Here is a 17172-nt window from a genome sequence, read left to right as displayed (position 1 = left end):
GCTTCAGAGGCACCATGTGTTTATACAGATGTTCATCCATGAGGGACTTTTGTTTGAGATTAACCACCAATCATGTGTTTTCTGCAAGGAAATTACACACAGAGTGGGTTCCAACCCTCAGCGTACTTGCTGGCTCAGGGAAATAAAACCAAGACACTGTTTGCAGAAACCTATAGCTGCTTTATTTTGCAATAACATTTAGGATAGGGAATGTTCTGCCCTGGAGTCCCCTTGGTGATCTTTAGGAGAAAAAGGGGGTGACACACATCCTGAATCTGAATTCAGAAGTTACATATCATCCGCTGAAGTTGGCATGCATGTAACCTCTGAATTATGCTGGCAAATTTCTTAACTATCCATGTTTTGGTTTACTCATCACTAAACTGAGGATAATGTTAGAACCTGCTTTGTGTGGTTGCTAAGAGGATGAAATGATATACATAAAGCAGTTATACCAGCGCTTGGGATGTAGGGTGTGCTCAAGTAACTTGAGCCACTGATATGAATTATTAGTAAGCTGTTATTATCAGTGGTTTATAAAATGTTCCAAAATAAGAAATGTTGAACAACCTCTATCAAAAGTCTATTATCATTGCCACATTACAAGGGGCTGTTTAATGACTTCCACTGGTGAACAGACCCAATTCCTTCAGACCCAAACATACAAGCAGGTGGAGGTGACCCAGAATATTTACATTCCTCGCTTTCAACATGAGGAGATCTGACCTGCACTCAGATAAAAAGAAGAACCTATTCTAAATCAAGAACGTATTCACAAACCACGTACCAGTGCTTAGAAATATTAGTTGTAGGTATACCTGAACAGCCAGAATGTGCTTAAGAAAACAAAAAAGTCAAGTGTGAGTCACTCAGTCATGTCTGACTCTTTGCAGTGACTCTGTAAATCCTCTTCCATAAAGACATAACTTGAACCAAAAATTAACGCAAGGTTAGAATATACATAACCCTAACATTATAACCACAGAACAAAAGTCAGACCACGACAATTCATTTTTCTTATTATTGCTATTATTATGACATCCCAGAAAAAAAATTTCTAAGAACTTGACAAAACCCTTATTACACCTGGATTATGGACTAATCTGAGAAGAGCATCAGTCAGTTCAGTTGCCCAGTCGTGTCTGACTCTTTGCACCCCCATGGACCGCACCATGCCAGGCTTCCCTGTCCATCACCAACTCTTGGAGTTTGCTCAAACTCATGTCCATCAAGTCGGTGACACAGCAGCACAAAAAATAGAAAGTCGCAAGAAATGTGATCAGCTCCTAGAACTATGGCAGTGGAATGATCAAGCTAGCATACCACAGCTTATCAAATTTAGCAGGGGAAATAAAAATAAAAGAAAAAAGGCATAGTTAGTTGGGATTTAGTTAGATTTGCCTACTAAAAATATGTTTGCTTCACTGAAGATATTTCAGAATAAGCATTTGTATGGGTAACATGTGGTCACTCATTACTTCACTGATGTTCCTTCATCTTTGGGTCCTACTGTGTGCCTGGCCTGGGGACGCATCCTACTGCTGCTCACAGCTAACTTGCATCTGTGCTCAGGGATGAGTGATGAAAACGGTGGCCAGCTGTCTGCACCTTCCAGTGAAAAGCATTTGTGTGTATATGTGTGTGTAGGGCTTCCCGGGTGCCTCAGTGGGAAACCCACCTGCAATTCAGGAGACGCAGGTTTGATTCCTGGGTCAGGAAGATCCCCTGGAGAAGGAAACGGCAACCCACTCCAGTATTCTTGCCTGGGCACTCCCATGGACAGAGGAGCCTGGCGGGCTACAGTCCGTGGGGTGGCAAAGAGTCAGACACGACTGAGTGACTAAACAGCAACAACAGTGTATATGCACATACTTGCAGCCCCAAGTCAATGAAAGAGTGTTTATCTAAAAGGTGCTTCATAATTGTGGATCATTCAGTAGCTATCAACCAATTTACCAGAAACTCCTAATTAAGCCACAAAGCTGGGCTTTAGTACACGGTTTTATTTTTTTAATATTTATTTTTATTTACTTAGTTGGCTGCACCAGGTCTTAGCTGAGGCATACGGTATATGTTCCCTGATCGGGGATAGAACCCAGGCCCCCTACATTGGGAGCATGGAGCCGTAAGGCCACTGGACCACTAGGAAAGTCCATTTAGTACTCTGTTTTGGTGACACTTATTTCATTGACTACTCCTGCTTTAGTGACCTTCATGAGCTCAGTGCTAGTGCTATCTCTGTCTATATGTATATTTATGTTTATTTCATCTGTATCTACAAACCTATATGTCTATGAATGGTGGTGGTGGTGGTGATGTTTAGCCGCTAAGTTGTGTCCGACTCTTTGTGATCCCATGGACTGCAGCCTGCCAGGCTCCTCTGTTCATGGGATTTTTCAGGCAAGAATACTGGATGGCGGCCATTTCCTCCTCTGGGGGATTTCCCAACCCAGGGATTGAACCCACGCCTACTTCAAGGGCAGGCAGATTCTTTACCGCTGAGCCACCAGGGAGGCCCCCATATATCTATAAATATATCTGTCTCTCTATCCATCTATCTATAGACAGACTATTGAACTGACTCAGAGGTTTATGCTCCCAGCATGGCAGGGACTCTGTGAGGCTCCCGGTCCCTCCGTGAGGGACTCTGTGAGGCACACCGGGGCTGTTTTTGGAGCATGTGCACCCCTGGTAACTACTTCACAGGAAACACAACTTGAGGGTTCTGAGCTTGGCTCAGCCACGCGGGACGGAGCCATTTTTACATTTAATGATATGTACGCCTTGAAGATGAAACTGATGAGATTCCAATGTGACCTTGACAGTGGGTCCAAATACTCTGCGTTAGAAAGGTTAAAGGCAGGAAGGAACTGTCTTCTGATCTTACAGTGTGGTCGCGGACCATGTGCTAACGGACTCCTGTCAACTCCCCTTTCGGGTAAGCTCACAGCTCATAGACCGCCATGAGGGAGAAACACACTTAGGGAGGAGCGTGCAGTCTTTCCTCTCTAAGAGGCGCTGTGAATGAGGTACCCTTATATAGAAACAGCAAAAATTATTTGGGGAAACGGTAAATGGCCACAGCTGGACAATATGGGGACAATCTATAATATGGCTATAGCAAATCTATTTAATTATTGTAAAATCATGAAATAAACATCTTAAATCAAACAGAGTAGGCCCAGAAGGCCAGAGGAGCACACCATTATCACACTTTTAAGGACTATTAAGTAAATCATGTTTTAAAAAATTTCAATCAGAATCACTTCACTAAATAACGTTCACATATTCAGTGCTCATTGTGTGTTAAGGATTGGGAAAATGAACACAATCGAGTCAAGGGCTTCCTGGTCTGACAAGGAAAGGACTACATGTCTTCAGGGAACAGTATGATGAGTCCAACTTTAAACTGCCATTGTGGGGACATGCCTAGGAATGTGGAGGTGCAGCATCACTTATCTGGCTATGAATAGGGATAATAAGGCTCCGTAAAAGGGGTGACATGTGAACTGAGACTTGATGACCATGCACCCACCTGCTGGACAATATGGGAAAAATTACACCAAATACACTAAACTTTGGTTGGGTACAGAGGTTGAATAAGCCCATCCCGTCCTCTTGCAGACAATCTCATGTACTTACAGTTCTGTGTCCAAACTAAAATTGGGTTTTTCTGAGCTAGTTTTCAAAATCATCCATCCATCCAAAAAATTACTGACAGCTTTTATGTCTCAGGTCGTTCTCTATGCCTGAAGATGGAGCAATGATCAAAATAGGCAAAAAAATCCCTGACCTCGTAGAGCTTACATTTTGGGGAGAGCAGAAATGATACAAATGGTGGGGATGGTCAGGGGAGACGGGAAGGTCAAGGCACTGCACCCTGCAAGACTCCAATGGCTGCGGGGCAGGGAGTCGAGCAGTTGAGGTGAATGGCCAGAGATATGGGAGTCACTCCAGAGAACAGCAGTGTCCTGAAACCAGATGGAGCAAGTGCTTCAAGGAGCGGAGAGGGATGGACTACACTGTAGGAATGCTGCTGACCCTGACTGGTAGCGGTGATGCTGACAACATCAACCCCTAGACTCGGCAACATGATGGCGACAGTTAATCTTTTTTTTTCCCCGTTTATTTTTATTAGTTGGAGGCTAATTACTTTACAATATTGTAGTGGTTTTTGCCGTACATTGACATGAATCAGCCATGGATTTACATGTATTCCCCATCCCGATCCCCCCTCACACGTCCCTCCCCACCCATGAGCTGGGTCATCCCAGTGCATCAGCCCCGAGCACTTGTCTCATGCATCCAACCTGGACTGGCGATCTGTTTCACACTTGATAATATACATGTTTCGGTACTGTTCTCTCAGATCATCCCACCCTCGCCTTCTCCCATTAAGACAGGTAATCTTAAAGAGGCAGGACTGATGAAAGGACTCAGTGGTCCAAGTGGGTTCAAAAGGAAGTGGAAACACAGGAATTTAGGATAATAAATACAAACAAATGCTTTCAAGCAATTTCTCTGTAAAGAGAAGAAGAGAATGGGCTCATAGTTGGAGAGGAAATTCAGATCAACAGGTCACTTTTTTTTTTTAATGGTAGATGTTTTCCTTCCTATTGGAAAGATCTAGCAGAGAGGGGAAAATAAAAACTGATGATGCAGGAAAGAAAGGAGAAAACTGTTTAAGTACTGTCTTAGAGTAGGAGAGAAGGAATGGGATATTCATGCCCAAGTTGGAGTCTTGGTCTCAAGAAGAATTGATCAGAGTGGCCAATGGGTGGGACGTGTGATTGGCCAAGTTGGGCAGGTGCCTCACCTTCAAATCATCACTGTAGCAAGGAGGTTACTTTCTGGGGAAGCAGGAAGAACCGTTCTCAAAGGTATACGACCACTGAGCTGCGAGCAAGGCAGCTATCTCCCGCCCTCTACCAAAAAAAATAAAAAATAAAAAATTCTGAACAAGGATAAACAGCTTGGACACACTCACCTAATTCCTCAGCACTGGAAATGGAAGATCTGTTCACTATTTTTAGACATTATTATATGAAAACATGATGGTATTTACTTCCCAGAATCTACTGACCATCTTTCCAACCTTGGCTTTGGTTTAACCAAGAGTGGTTACTGCCCAAGTTTGAGGCAAAAGCAAACAAAACAAAATGATTCTGCTCCCTTTGTGGCCTGGGAGGCTAAAAGAGGCAGAAACACACAGGCAAGCCACATGAAAGGCTCCAGCGAAGAAAACATGAGCTGATGAGCTTTGCGACCCTGCAGCTATGGAAGCCTCTCCAGTGCTGTGATCTGCAGACCACAAGCAGGAAAACCTCAAGTCCATGAAATCCAAAAATCCAAACACAGGGTCATTTTTATGCCCTTAGGAGAGTTCTGCCAGAGAAGATCTCACACACAGTTTAATCAAGGGCAATGTACTCACAGGCACATGTAAACCTTCAAATCCAAGCAATTAACCCCACACACAAATATCTGCCCCTCTAATGGGTACCTGGGAATGAACAACACATATGGGCCATTCCCAGGGAGAAAAGGATTCTGAACTTCATCACACATCTGTGACTCACAAATATTTATAGTAGTCAAAGAGCTGGGACAATAACATATGTGCAGAAACTCACCCAAACAAACAAGTTTCAAAGGCCAAAACCCCAACAGGGAAGAGAGCAGGAGAGAAAGCAAGGTTTCCCCATTCTGCTGCCTTGGATTGCGAACAATGGAAGCACACAGCTCTGCTCTCAGTGAACCTGGCTCATGTGGATTGAGATACACATGACAAAACAGATCAGAACTGCATGGGGCCTTCCCAGATTGCTGCCTGGACAATGCAGCAAGAATAAAAAGACGTGGAGACCACAGCTTTACTATTCCACGCATTATTGAGACTGACAGGCTAAATCTTGATCCCCAAAGGCAACCACTCAGCATGTTTAAACAAGGGATGTACCTTGTGTCAATAACATACATAGAGATGCACCGCAAATATCGTAAAATAGAATTCCTATCAGTACACCAGCACCAACAGAAACTCTGACAGCAGAACAAAGAATTTACCAGCCAAGAAATATAGAAAGCTAAGGAAATGTGGAGACTTGAACTGGGGTTCAGTGTTTCCAAAGCCAGGCTCAACTCCATCTTCAAAACAGAAATCTAGCTAATTCTCTCTCTTTTGGAACTTACAAAATTATGAAACCGTCCTCGTAATCCCGTGATAATTAACAATCAATTAATATTTTAGGTGAGTACTCTAAACTCAACAAGCGAAGACATAAACCAATGTACACGAGATTCCACCAGTCCCGCCTTGGTATTTCAGACACACCACAGACTATTTTGGTGAAAATCAAAAGTTACGTACAAAAGCGAAACAAGGGGAAAAACACTACCATATGACTTAATAATGCTCAACATAATGAGTTAAGTTCTACTGAATAAAAAGATATGAAATACAGCTGTTAAAAAAAATAGATAAAATGCCAAAGTTAACCTTCCCCTAGCTAAAAGAGGAAAGTTAAAGAGTGAAAGAATTCCAGTTGTCTGGCTATAAACCTGGTCTCTATTTGTAGGATGAAGCAATATTTCGTTGAAATCTCTCATTCCTACAAATATTTTGATTGCCTGAACATCCTCCTTAGATTACATTTGTGGGATAATTTTTGTCAGGGAGTTAAAAAAGAGGCAGAATAAAATTATGAGAAGAATTGTAAAATAAGAGATGGTTATTCTTAAATAAGTGAAAACTTCCCTGAATGAAAGAGTTGAGTGTTTTTAATAATATCAGAAGAAAGTAAAGGAAAAAAATTTATTAAGTTTCTAAGCACTGATTGAAATAATCACGAAGGAGCTATCTGGTGACACTAAAATACACTTTGAATTTAAAAGGATAAAGTTAACAAGCCAGCATACTGGGGAGAATGACAACAAAGGGTTAATATTCCTAAAAATAAATTCTGCAAATATCTGTTAAAAAGACATGGAACATCTCAACAGCTAAATGAGCATAAAATGAGAACTAACAATTCCTTCACACGTAAGTTCCCTTCCTCTCTTCTACTTTCCCTCTCTCCTGCTCTTCTCCCCTTCTCAAAAAAAGTTATCACACAAAAATTTTAAAAACCTACCAAATAACGTAATGAGTAAACAGTAGAGTATATAAAAGGAGGCAAAACTATCAAGTTGATTAAAAAATTAATGATGATGATGATGATATTAAAGCTTTAGCAAAACAAATTCTGTAACATATTTTTAGTGAAATAAAAATATCTAGAATACTTCTGCAAAGCCGACTGACAATCTTATTAAAATGCATTGGCTCTGAAAGAGTAAATCAACTACAGCTATTCTGACATAATGAATTCATCTTCAATTAAAAAAAACTTTCATAATAATAGTTGCTATTGTTTATGAAGAGTCTACTTTATGCTCCAGATTTCTACTCTTTCTAAGGTAGAGACAGTGTGGGCTGTAAAAGCAAACAACAGCAAGTAGCAGTGGAATTCAGGAGTCTGCTACACTCCCCTTCTCAAGATCCTTTCACACTGTCTGTGATGTTTGTTAACCGAAAGCAATATATATCTCCAGCCAAGAAGTCAGAAAGAGAAAAACAAGTATCATATATTAATGCAAGTATGTGGAATCTAGAAAAATGGTACCAATGAACATATTTGGAGGGCAGTAAAAGAAACACAGACTTAGAGAATGAAGATGTGGACGGAGTGGGGGAAGGTGGGTGGGATGAATTATGACCCTGGTACTGACATATACACTGCTGCTGCTGCTGCTAAGTCATTTCAGTTGTGTCCGACTCTGTGCGACCCCTTAGACCGCAGCCCACCAGGCTCCCCCATCCCTGGGATTCTCCAGGCAAGAACACTGGAGTGGGCTGCCATTTCCTTCTCCAATGCATGAAAGTGAAAAGTGAAAGTGAAGTCGCTCAGTCAGGTCCAACACTTTGCAACCCCATGGACTGCCCATGGACAGAGGAGCCTGGAGGGCTAGAATCCATGGGTTGCAAAGAGTCAGACAGGACTGAGCGTATGCATGTAAGCACACACACATTTGGTTCATAAAGGGCCAACACCTCAACCCCAGAGATGACCTGTTTAGGGTCTGGTATATACCAAGGTGTGATCTAACAGACTTTGTAACACACAGGCACTTGGATGCAGAGATAGTATGAGTGTGTTTTTAAGATGAATGTGATTATATTAAGTATATTATTCCACAACCTGCTTTTTCTGATTAATAAAGAACCACACCTAGCTTTCCAATACTTTTATAATCTAAATTTTACTTCTCATATCATTACTATTAAAGTGAAGAACACTTTTCCATTACTTGTAGAAGAAGTGCAGAGACAGTGGCCCTGGAAAAAGGTATATCCTCAAAAGTTACACAACATCAGGCTCACACCCTTGCTACAATTACTTCTGTAAATGAAGGAATGAACAACTAGGACAGGTCCCTGATTAAACTCCTTTAAGAAACACAAATTAACTGGTTTTCCTTTATCCTTCTTATTAGATGATAAGCAGTAATGTAGAGAGTCTAGCAGGCCTTGAAGTGTCAGACGTATCCTTTTGCAAGAAAAAGTTTAAAAAAATCAAAACCCCACCTCATCTGATGTATGTGGCAAAGAGGGTTGCCATGTTACCCCATGATTTAAGTATGTCAATCTTGTTCCCACTTGTCTTATAAACATCTCTTTTGTTCAGAATAAAAGATGAAGATTTGATACCGGAATGCTTCTGTACAATGTAATTATAAAACAGCCCCCAAGCTAATTGCATGATCGCCCTAATAAGTATAAGGTAACATATCTGGGGTGTGTATGGAGAAGCATGTATGCGCAGTCACTCAGTTGTATCTGACTCTTTCCCACCCCATGGACTGTGGCCCACCAGGCTCCTCAGACCATGGAATTTTCCAGGCAAAGTAGGGTGCCAATTCTACTCCAGAGGATCTTCCCGACCAGGGACTGAACCCGAGTTTCCTGTGTCTCCTGCATCGGCAGGAGGATTCCTTACCACTGAGCTACCTGGGAAGCCCAGCAGCAAGTATACGGCTACCAAATTAAAATGTCCCCTTTAGAAATTATATGGAGACCAAAATAGGAAATGCTATCTGAACTTATTTGGTAAATGAGCTAGACATTCTAGATTACCAACATCATCTTGATAAGGCCCTGCTTTGAGCAAAGCTGTAGTCTAGGTGTTTGGACTCAGACTAATGCACTCGGGGCACACTCTCTGTGACACGCACTGAACACCAAATGCAGTCACGCCAAGGAGTAGGTTTTTGCAGTTACAGTAGACTTTGTTCAAAGTGGCTTATGATTAAATTCTGAGCATCCAAGATAAATTTTATTAAGGGACTCATACCTACTGGCCACTAAAACACTCTCACTCTCTACACTGGGATCTTGGAGCACTGCATGTAGATCAAGGTTCAAGAAACTACAGTCATGTGGGACAAGTCCAGCTCAGCTTGACACCTGTATTTGTAAATTTATATATATCATCCATGACTGCTTTAGGCTACAACACAGAGCTGAGCTGGTACAAGATAATGATGATGATGACATGAGAGAGATGACATGGCCAATGAATCCTAAAATGTTTCCTATCTCACCTGTTTCAGAAAAAGTTTACTATCTCCTGATAGAGACTGCTGGTCAAAACATTGATTTCTCACTATTTAATGTGAGCTTTGAGGATCGAACTATTTCGAGAACAGAATGAAACCATGTCTGTCCTTATTCTCAGAAGGCACACTTAGTGCTAAGAGGTAGTAGTGATTAGGGTTAAGAACATGGGCTCACACCCCAGCCCTGCCCCGATCACTTGTGAGATCCTGAGCCCATTACTTCACTTCTCCGTGCTTCAGTTTCTCTCTGGAAGCTTGCTCATTCTTTCACTGCCTCTGGACAGCAGAGATAAGTGATACTCACAACCATCATGGTACCTCAATCTATGAAACTGTTGGCTTCTTCATTTCCCATTTGAGCGTCTGACTTACCAAGGAGGAAAGGGGTGGAGTGTGTCCTCGACCATGTATCACACGAAGGATCCACAGCCACTCGGGTGGTTCAGCCCAACTCTCACACACCAATGCTTCAACAAAGAAAACAGGGGAAAAAAAAAACAGAGATTATACTAACCCATTTGAAAAGAGGCCATGGTCATTGCTGATTGATTCTAGAAAGTTCCATGAATCCCCTGCACAACCAGCTACATCGACAATGTAAGGCTTTTCACAAGGCGACTCAGAAATCACTTCACAGCCCTAGCCTCCTATCCCATACCAATGGACTCATTTCCTCGGAAAAGGAGAAACAAAAATTCAAATATCATTAATACAGGAAAATAAATCTCATAAAACAACCAAAAGGATCATTGCACACCTATTTAAATTACTTTAAGCAGTTTGAGCATCAAATTCCAATTGTGTGAATTTACCCATTTTATGATGGGTCTTTCATTCTGTTTTTGGAAATACATAGCACCTTAAGTAATGCATTTCAAAAATAGGAGATTAAGTCAGAAGGTATACAATAAACTATACTAGATTCAGAACTTTGTTTTTATTTACATATTAATTTATTTGATGCAAAATATGAGGCTTTTTTTTAAAGGAAATTGTAAGCTATATAAACAATTCACATTACTAAAACAAATTTATCCAGTCTGCTCATTCAATGTAACAAATAAATAAAATCCTGAAAGCTTAATACATAATGTGATAAAAGATGACTGCAAAGCATGAGCTTCCCCAGAACCATGTACGACAGAAATTAAAGAAATGTGTTACTTTCCATTTCTAATTCAAAAAAGAAATTTCTCCACTACTATTTAAGGATGTCTGCTACTTCAACTACTACATTTTGGGGCTCATGCTTGTCCTGTTGTTCTCGTTGTTGTCGTTTCTTTCTATTCTCTGTAGTCCATTGCTTCTGGCTGCATAAACCTCAAACACACTGAGGTTGCCTATCCCAAGGCTTCCCAGAAGACAAAGTGGTAAAGAATCCATCTGCCAATGCAGGAGACACAAGAGACACAGGTTCGATTCCTGGGTCAGGAAGATCCCCTGGAGTAGCAAATAGCAACCCATTCCAGTATTCTTGCCTGGAAAATCCCATGAACAGAGGAGGCTGGTGAGCTACAGTCCACGGGGTGACAAGGAGTCAGACATGCCTGAGTGACTGAGCATACCTATCCTAGCATGAACACTCGGGCAGCAGCTGAGAATGATGACAAGAAAAGGGGGAGAAGACGCTTCCAGAACATTCTGAAACATTCTGGCTGTCCCCCTATGCAATGATTCCCACACTGTCTACTTAGTGATTATCTAAAGGCCATCTGCCTTCAGAAGGTCAACTGGATTACAGCATCTGGAAATTTATATAACTTTCTATCTGTTGAAATGCCATTTGAAAGTCCTGAGGTTCAGAGGCCAGAAGACAATGGCTAGGTGACAACGTCTCTCCATGAGGCTCTCTGCCTCCATTAGGCATCTTCATGGGAAGTGAGGGGGCAATCCAAAGTAAAATATTCAGAATTGCCCAGGAAGGCACCCACAGCCCAGGTGCACTCCTGCACTGCGGCATCGCTGATCCCTTGAGGTCCCAGCTGAGTCTTTGAAAGTCTGTGACTTCATCCTTTGGAAAGGAGGAGGTGCAGATGTAAATCTTCGAGGCCAAAAAAAGAGGAAGGGAGCTCTCCCCAAGGTAAGAAGGCATACTTGGCCCAGGAAAAATTCCTAGGAGCGGCCAATTCCTTTCTCACAACACCAGTAATATCCTTTGGGTGTGGCAACAAATATGTTAGCTGGGACTTCTTGCTAAACAACTTGAATACAGTAACTTCCTCTCTTGATCTATTTTGCAATTAGTACTAAAATTTCTTTGCATTAGGTTATCTCTTAATCAAAATTTAACTGATAAAGTTGGATAGGCCCACTGGGTACTGCCATGAACGTCCAGCAATTCCTAAAGATTTCCATGTGTCAGAATTAAGTTAAAAATGAGAGGTGATAATTAGGTCTGAAGGCTGAGTTCTCCCATCCTCCCTCAGTGAGATCGTAAATTAGCGGATGTAGCCCCTCAGCTAAGCCATCCAAGAATCACACCTACAGAGAAGGACGATCCTCTTAAAAGGCAAAAGTGATGGAGGCCAAATAGGACATTGAAAGAATCCAGAATTGTTGACACGACCACACAACAAATACTGCAGGAGGTGAACTTTCCTGCTGAATCCAGGCGGGGACAGCCTGCATCCTGGGCAAGCCAGACGTGAGGCCCTTCCTTCTGAAAAGGCAACACTCAAGGGACAGAATGCCCAGAGTTCATACAGCCTTGGGGAACGATAGAACGCCCTTTAGAATCTGAAATCTAAACAAGAAACTAGTTCCAACAGCAGCATTCGGGACACACACCCTGAAAGGTTTTAACTATGTTTGCAGTTACACCAACAGTGAAAAAGACATTTTACCACCCTAGCCCATGATAGCCACGCAAACCCATCAGGACCTCCTAGTCTGGAGGGCCAACCCTTGCCTGGGTAGGCGTGCCACCCTCGAAAGCAGGAGTCCTCAACCCCTGTGCCATGGACCAGTATTGGTCCATAACCTGTTAAGAACCGGGCTGCAGAAGAGGCGGCAAGTGGCAGGCGAGTAAGTGAGGCTTCATCCATATTTACAGCAGCTCTCCAGCGCTTGCATGACTGCCTGAGTCCCGCCTCCTGTCAGATCAGCAGTGGCATTAGATTCTCGTAGGAGCACGAACTCGTCTGTGCTTGAATCATCCCAAAACCATCCCCCTCCACCCCTGGTCCATGGAAAAACTGTCTTCCATGAAACCAGTCCTTGGTGACAAAAAGGTTGAGGACTGCTGCTCTAAAGGAATACACACCATTCCACAGGATACCCACGTGTGCCGAGCAGTGTAGGAAACCTCAGCACCAAAGCAGTATCCTTGACTAGGCTGAACTAAAGTCACAGATATCAGCCCCTTTGGGTCTGGATGCTGGGCTCTGTCATCCTCACTCGCTGACATATTTTCTAGAAAACTGAGAAAAAATTCCAAAGGTAAAGAAGCTACAAAGTCTCAGAGGGTCATCTCAGACTGAAGTTGGAGTATTTTTAAGTGGCTATTTATTATAACTACTCATTAAATAAGAAATTGCTTATGTTGTACTAAAATACAAATGTCTCCATTTGACTCAATTCCATATTCTCCTTTAGCTGAAAATCAACTATAGTAGAAACAGCTCCTAAGTGCTCTGTCTCATGGTTCTCAATTAGGGCCTTGCCTTGGAAAAAACTGCTACGTGAACCCACGTTCAGGGAAACCCCTATCACACTCCGTGATTCACAAACAAGAAACCTTTCCTAGAAGTGGTACCTGTAGCCACCTTCACAAGTTCATAAAATCATCTCTAAATTAAGATACATGTGTAAAATTTAAACATCAATTAGCACTACGTATCCATCAGAAGCCTCCAGGGGGCTCAGTGGTGAAGAATCCACTTGCCAACATAGGAGATGCAGGAGATGCGGGCTCGATTCCTGGACCTGGAAGACCCCCCAGAGGAGGAAATGTCAACCCACTCCAGTATTCTTGCCTGGAAAATTCCATGGACAGAGGATTCTGGCGGGGTACAGTCCATTGCGTTGCAAAGAGTCAGACACGACTGAGCAAGTGAGCATACAGGAGCATACCCTTGAGAACACGATTTTCTGCTAAAATATGCAAACTTCCCTGTGTGGCTTAGAGTGAGGAAAAACGGTGGATTGAAATATTTTCCTAGAAACAAAAGGTCAGCGGAGCAGTGGTTTTGTACCCTAAAGATACAAGAGAGAAATTAAAATCTCAGGCCAATCTAAAGAGCTCCATTTAGAAATAGCACCACAGTAACCAACAGTAAAATCACAGGAAATAAGGTGACAATGGGCAAGACCACCTGTCATCGTAAGATGTCTAGCAGAGTCATGGAAAGAAACACCATGAGGTGCAAGCTCAGAAAACCTGTAAGTGGTTGGGCTAGGGTTTCCCAAGTTCTGAGAATTTTACAGCTTCACTGAGAGACCTCCCATCATCAGTCAGCTGGGCAGTGAGTCACCACGCACAGCATCCCCCTCTGGACTTGCATGGAGGGTGGTCAGCCGATAAAGCAAGAACCGATTCTGTTCCCAAGAGCTCACACAAGATTTGTCTGCTACACAATTCACCAAATACTATGAAATGGGAGGAAAGAGAGCTACCACTACCGAATGAATGAGTCAAGGCCTGGGAGCTGACAGCAACTCTGCTAAAACTGGAAAGCAGGACTTGAGGGCAGCGAGGATCACAGAGGGGAAGCTGGCCTCATCCTCGACTTTGTGCAGGAAAGCAAGGAAGGAAACCAGAGAACCGGTGCCGGGGAGACTGAGGAGCACATGGATGTCCCGCCTTACTTCCCAAGTCACTCTCCACGGCCAATCAGACACTCTGCTGCATCACAGTTGAGCACGGGATATGCTGAAGGGAGACACACACAATGCCCTCGTCGCGAGGAAGGGTCCTGTCCCCAAGGAATGCGCCCTCTGGCTTCCCCCAACTCAGAAATGATTTCTTTAGTAACCGGCTAATTCGTTTTCGTACAAATAATGCCACTTCTTGATCAAGACCATTTAGTAAAACAATCTCTTTCATAATTATCTCACCTACATTTAGACAAGACAAGTACCAAATGTCACAATTTCGCTTCTTTAAATCTCTGGCTGTCTTTGGGCCAGAGTAGGAACACCGGGAGACCTTCAGCCCTAGCAATGGCTGAGGCTTCAAGGACAGTGGGTCCTCAGGTGGGAACGCAGGACCTCACATCTGGGTCGTTTCATGACACAATCATCTAGCCCTGAGACCAGCAGATGTAAACCCTACCTCCTGGAACAGAGGAACAGGCACTTCTAAAAGTGACCTCCAAGGAGTAAGATGCTCAAGAAAAAGACATAAGCTCCCTGTCAGATCCTTCACACCCAGATCCACTGCATGGCTCCTCTCTCCATCAGATAGTTGTCACTGTGAAATGTGATGGTTTACAAATATTAGACACAGCTGAGACCTACAGAAGACGGAAGGAGGAAATTGGATATTTCGTTTCTCAAAGCATTGACTAATCCTAACAACATTTGGGAAAAAAGAAACCTGACTGTTTTTCATTTTGGCTTCAGGTAGATCATCCTTTGGTGAGGATTTAAAGCTGGTAGGAACTGCTGACCCTGGAATGAATACACTGCCTCAGTAACCGAAACGAAGCTGTGATAAAAAACACTTCCTACGCCTCTGTTCCTGCACCAGACGATGAGATGTGTCCTGAGCCTCCAGGAGGCATGGGAAGAGAGGGAAAGAGAGGGCAAAAATGACACCCTCATTCAAGCAAAAATGTTGCCCAAAACTAAGCGTCTGCTCAAAATGAGCAATTTCTAAGATCAGCTCTCTAAGGACGCCAATGTCCCTGAATAGGGACCACTTTCTTCTTTCTGCCATGTGCCAAATTTTCAAAGGGCAGCCTCACTTTTTAGGCAGGCAATTTTGAAGTGCTTGCACAAGTGGTTAATTTGCATGGACAATTGGCCTCTCGGCTTTCATTTTGACAGCTAAATTGATCTGTCCTATGTAGACTAGAATCTCAGGACCCAGAAAGAGAAAGATGTCTGAGGCTTTTTGAAAAATGTGGTCTCTCAGTTCCTATTTATTCAGGACAACACATTCAACAAGACTTGCCCTGTAAGCAGTAGCTTGCCCACACAAAAGGGATTCAAGATCCAACTCGAGATCGAAATTTGAGATTCAACTCTAAGATCAAGATTTAAGGCTAAAAAATTAACCCTTGCTGTTACTTCCCATTAAAGCAAACAGGGCAGGTTTGGGTTCTTAAACTAGCTCTTTGGTCATTACACAGGAAGAGGGCACCGTCTGTCACAGATTAAACTCACAACTGGCACCAAGACCTTCCCAGGATGAAGCTGAACTAAGGCAGACAAAGGGCTCAAGCATGTGCATGAAGGAGAAGACAGCATTTGTCCCTGGAAAGATGGCAGACTGTGAAAATCACAGGGAATTGTTAGTGAAATGGCAATGGGATAAATCACACAGAAAACTATTTTCTGAAAAAAAGAACAGAAGTTTTTTAGAAGTCTCTAGCTACAAAGGATGCTCTCTCACCAATTCAGTAGAGAAATGGAAAGATGTCCCAATCGGATTAGGACAAACCCACACAAGCCAATTCAATATGCATGCTGGGCTGTGTCAGTTCTAGCTTCTCAATACCTTCATTTATTTTATTAATATCTGTCCAGACTTTAATGCTGCTGTTTTACATGAGATAACAGCAATCTGGGCCAAATTGTGTTTTGAATTAAAAGTGAAACTACGCTCTTGTTTTTTTGCCTTAAACCCAGCAAATGGAGTGAAACCATTTCATTTCTCCAAAGGCATGAAGAATAAATGGGCATTTAAAACCTGCTGAAATCAGTCCCAATGACCTATTGGGTCTTCCATTGTCAAAGGTGGGCTCCAAGACTAAGAAAATAAAATAACTTATCTCTTTGTTCCGGCAACATGTCAAGATGCTCAGAGATGCATTTGTTTCTTGCTTTTGAGACAACCGCAGGCTTAACACCATATAAAACCCTGCGTGTGTTGTATAACCCAAAACCTACTTCTGTTCTATTTGTCATCCTCTCAATATAAATCAGTGATAAAAATAAGAAATAGGCTACTACGCATTTAACCAGATGGTGTCTTACCTTCCTGTAAACTCGGCTGAGTTTAGAGTGTGTACACATGTGGGGGAAAAAAAAGATTTTCTTTTCTTTACATTTGGCAATGAGTCATGTCACCCATTTCAGCACGAACTGTACTGAAACTTCCTCCCCAGGAAGAACCAACGCAGTTTCACTAACGTTTAAAAACAACCATGTCAGCTGCCTTCGATTAGTCATGAAGCCATTCTGCCCATCCTGCAGCCTCCAGCAAGGGCAAGATCTGATCAAATTGGACTTGCTAAACATAACCAGAAGGTCGGGCGTGTCCTGATGCAAACCTGCTGTAAAAAGACACCCTTTTTGTATAAATCAAAGATGCTTCCTCTATTCCTTCTGCAACAGGCACCCTTCGAAATG

At 42.6% G+C, this 17172-nt stretch overlaps 1 protein-coding gene across 1 annotated transcript in view; it reads right to left on the bottom strand.

Annotated features, from left to right (window-relative positions):
* The window catches only part of SEMA5A (semaphorin 5A), a 554671-nt gene that overhangs the window by 418230 nt on the left and 119269 nt on the right, over window positions 1-17172 (bottom strand). Inside the window, exon 2 of the mRNA XM_043887779.1 lies at window positions 10030-10124. The gene's annotated coding sequence lies outside the window, so the exon portion shown is untranslated. The remainder of the gene's footprint in view (window positions 1-10029; window positions 10125-17172) is intronic.

This window comes from Cervus elaphus, chromosome 25 (genome assembly GCF_910594005.1).
Source record: "Cervus elaphus chromosome 25, mCerEla1.1, whole genome shotgun sequence".
Classification (NCBI taxonomy): domain Eukaryota; kingdom Metazoa; phylum Chordata; class Mammalia; order Artiodactyla; family Cervidae; genus Cervus; species Cervus elaphus.
Note: the sequence above shows the minus strand (reverse complement) of the source record. Positions and strands in the feature narration are given on the sequence as shown.